This window comes from Hippopotamus amphibius, chromosome 11 (assembly GCF_030028045.1).
Source record: "Hippopotamus amphibius kiboko isolate mHipAmp2 chromosome 11, mHipAmp2.hap2, whole genome shotgun sequence".
Lineage (NCBI taxonomy): Eukaryota > Metazoa > Chordata > Mammalia > Artiodactyla > Hippopotamidae > Hippopotamus > Hippopotamus amphibius.
Genome location: NC_080196.1, coordinates 13,065,200 through 13,069,589, shown reverse-complemented (window position 1 = coordinate 13,069,589; position 4,390 = coordinate 13,065,200). Strand labels below are relative to the sequence as shown.

The following is a 4,390-nucleotide window of genomic DNA, read 5'->3' as shown; positions in this document are numbered from 1 at the left end:
GGCCTTGTTGAACCTGTTAACAGTTAGTAGACCCGTGGTGGGAAGAAGGGAGGAGGCTCTGACTGAGGAGCTGGGGACTCACTCACCATTGGCTCTTTGTCCATGCTTCCACTTTTCAAGAATCAATAAGGCTGGAGCCTGGAGAAACTGGAGGTGTGTGGCAGAGAGGAGAAAAGCAAAGATACTCATAGATCTATCTGGCAGTGCCTGCCTGGAGGGAGGGCCTGGAGAAGACAGCAGGAAAGGCATGGGGCTCTGTGCAGGGCAGGGAGAACGGACAAAGCCAGAGCTAGAACCAGCTCGTGGCAACAGGGTTGGATGGCTGGGCTGTGGGTGTCTCAGGGACATGGAACCAAGGCCTGGGATAAAAACCTCCAAGTCCACTACCCATGACCATGTGGCAGGTCTCCCTGAAAGCAGCCCTGAATTTAAATGGAAAGAGTCTAAAAGGGCTATATTTTCGATTTCATGTTTTAAGGATATAGAGTGAAGTGAGTCAGAAAGGGAAAAACAAATATTGTATATTAACACATATATGTGGACTATAGAAAAATGGTACAAATCAACCAGTTTGCAAGGCAGAAATAGAGACACAGATGTAGAGAACAAACATATGGACACCAAGTGGGGAAAGCAGGGAGGGTTGGGGCGGGGGGAACGAATTGGGAGACTGGAATACCAAATTGTACACTCTAAATATACGCAGTTTATTGTAAAAAATAAAAAAATAAAAAGTTAAGAGAAAAAAAAGCATTAATGGGTGAACTTCTCCATTTTTGAATAAGTATCTGTAATTTTGTGAACTTCTCCCAGTGGTGATGAAATAATGGTGGATGAAATAAAATCAATGTAACCTCTATAAATACCTGTGGGAGAGGGTGATAGACAGGAAGGGAGAGGATTCTACAGCACACAATGGAGTACAGTTTATAGTTCCAGTTTCTGACATGATGAGGAAGAAGGAGAAGATGTGGGGCTTAACTCTAAGTTGACTTTGGGGAAAAAAAAGTGATTTATTTACTTCTCACAGATGTAGCAATGAAAATTCATTCTTCATTCAACAAAACTTGATCTTCAGACAAGTCTCAAATGATTTGCTACAACCTCATAAAAAGTGTCAAAGAGATCTGTAAAATAAGACCCATCTGCCCACATTTCTTTTTTAAAACACAACTACAGAAAAGTCTGAATAATTGTGTGGTACCATTCAAACATGTTTGATAAGCCATCTACAGTCATTAGTATGTACTTGGACTTCTCTTGTTTTATGTAGTTTCTTGTATTTAGATGTTTCAACTACACAATCAAACTCTTTTACTGTCATGAAAACTCATATTTTAACATTGAATAACTATTTTTCTTTATTCTAACCTCTATAACTCAGAAAAGATTCTGGTGCCTGATTTTTCCTGTATTTGGGAATTCTTCTTGAAGTCTGATGTGGTTATTAAAAAAGATGGCAAAGAAAAGTAACTATAATTATAACCCTCTTGTAATCGAAAAACAACTGATGTCAGGAAGTAGCTGTGTGGCTGAAATGTTTAGTCAACATCTCCTTGACCATGTCTAACCAGAACCGGAATAAAACTAAGGACAGCAGCGTCATAAGCTTTTCTTTATTTCGATCTGATTTCAAATATCCACTGAGAGATTTTTGCCTCCCCACCTACCCAAAGACAGAGAACTGGTTGCAAATTGGAGCAAATGCTGACACAGATTTGCATTTTCCAGGGTTCTTCAAAGCACAAATAAGAGCCCCACGGCCTCCCACTGAGTGACCAAAAATAGCCAATTTTCCATGGTCCACTGGAAAATTGGCATTTATCAGTGAGGGAAGCTTATTCATTATGTAAGAGTACATTCTGTAGATAGTTTTTCAACTATCCACATAAAATCCAGCCCGAGTGCCAAGGTCCCAGATCTCATCTTCCCCTGGTGTCTGGAGCAATGATGCCCAGGCTGTGTTTTGAGCCTGCTTGAGGACGGCTGATTCATTGTAGCATTTGCTCTGTGTATTTTAAAACAGGCAGCCAGTACAGTTCAATAACTCCTCCAGTTCCTGGCTTTGGAAGTAAGCAGGCAGCAAATTTCATTTTGCACGTTAGTTCAAACCTGTCATGTTCAAACACCTTCAGCAACCCTCTAGAGAACAGTGCTGCCCAAAAGAACCTTCTGTAATGATGGAGGTATGCATCTAAGTGTGATCTGAAAAGTTCAGGTGTGCTCCCCTCCCCCTCCCCTCCCGCTTCATCTCCCAGAGCAGAAGTCTCCACTACCACTGCCAGGAATCATCTTTATCAGTCTTCCTTTGGTGAGGGCTGAAAAATCAAAATAGCAATCAGACAGGGAAAGAATGAATATGAAACAGATTTCTAGCAACAAGTGTTGTAGAGTTGTTCTGTCCAATATGGTAGCCACTAGACACAGGTGGCTATTATAGTTTTTATTAATTAAAGTGAACAATTCAGCTCACTTAAAGGGGGTATTAATTAAAGCGAACAATTCAGGACACATTAAAAGGGCTCAATAGCCACATGAGCTAGTAGCTGCCATTCTGGATAGTATAGTTTTTGGCTGTGCGGTAGGATATAGGAGAAAAATATCTTTATATTTTACATGTGAAGCCCCATTAAAGGATTAATAAAGCACACAGATGGTTTCAGATAAAGAAGAGAACTTTTAAAAAATTCACTTGTTTAAAAAAATTTCAAATAAACATGCTCGACAAAATTTAAATAGTATATAAAGAGTAGAATGTGAAATGTAAAAGTCTTTTCCTACCTCCAGCTACTACAAATCCTTCCTGCTGTGGCACTGAATATAACCATGTTTAAGTGTGTAAGTGTGTGTATTTCTCAAAAATGCCTATACATAAATAAACACAGGTAAAGGTGCTCAATATCAGCCATTAAGAAAGTATAAAGTAAAACTACAATGAGATACTACTCTTTTAAAGGGCTAACATAATAAAAATAAAAAACTGACACCACTAAGTCCCGGCAAAGACGTGGACCTACTAGAATCCCCATGCGTTGGTCATGGGGAAACAAAATGGCACAGCGGTTTAGAAAGAAGTGTGATTTCTTATACAGTTAAACATACAGTATGACCCATCATCCCTACTCCTAGAGATTCACCCAAGTGACACAAAAACTTAAGTTTACACAAACACCTATGTATGAATGTTTATATTGGCTTTATTCATTAATTGTCAAAATCTGGAAATAACCCAAATGTTCCTCAACTGCAGAACGGATAAACAAACTGTGTTCTATCTATGTAATGAAATACTACTGAGAAATACAAGGAAAAAAACGACCGATATACCTTACAAGAGGGTTACATCTAAATATGCTATGCCAGCCTAAAGAAGCCAGGTTCAAGAGACTGTATACTATACAATTCCATTTACATGACATTCTGGTAAAGGGAAACTATATGGGACAAAACCCACATCAATAGAAGCCAGGGACTGCAGGCGAGGGCTGGGGTAGACTTATAAAGTGGCACAGAGGAGTTTTGAAGTGACAGAACTGTTCTGTATCTTGATTGTCAGACGACTACACAATTTTGTGCATTTGTCAAAATACTCAGTACTATACCCTAAAAAAGAATGAATTTTACTGTATGTAAATTATACTTTAATTATTTAAATGGAGAAAAATAATTTACAAAAAGTGCTTATGTGTATATAAGTGTGTGTATTTGTGCATCCCTTTGCTGTTTTACAAAATGAAATAATAGTATAAACTTAATCTTGCCACTTGCTTTTTTTCATGTAACAGAATAGATGTATTATATTGGTATATACAGTACCAGTCATCGAGTGGCAGACATTTAATTTGTTTTCAAATTTTTTCCTCTTTCAACAATGTTGAAATAAGCATACCTATACGTATAAATATTTCTGCAGCTGTTCAAGTAAAGCTGTATGATGAATTCTTTAAAATATAATTCTTGAGTCCAAGAATATGCACACCCCAATTTTTAATAGCTACTGACAGTCATCCACCAAAAATGTGAACAAGGAAAGAAACTTTGAAAGAAAAATCAAGAAATGACTAAAACATCTATGTATAGAAGGCAAGTGGCTAGAGAGATTAAAATGCACACACACAATTTTTTCCAGTTCTGAAATCTGAAGAATTGAGAAAATTGTGACACCATTTACAGAAATAGAAAAGTGAAAGGGGAACTCTTTGGGGTAAGGTGGGATCAGTGGAGGAGAAGTTAAAGTGATGAGCTGACGTTTAGACCTGTTGAATTTGTGGTGAGTGAAGCATAGCCAAGGTCTAATAGGCAGTTTGTGTGCGTCTGAGCTGAGGAGAGGGTTCTGGAACAGAAATAGAGATCCCTTGGCCATTGCTGAAGAAATGGTAATTAACATAAC

At 38.2% G+C, this 4,390-nt stretch overlaps 1 pseudogene; it reads right to left on the bottom strand.

The window, feature by feature from the left end:
* Nucleotides 1–1,380: 1,380 nt before the first annotated feature.
* LOC130830803 (S-formylglutathione hydrolase-like) lies at nt 1,381–2,828 on the bottom strand (annotated as a pseudogene).
* Nucleotides 2,829–4,390: the final 1,562 nt, after the last annotated feature.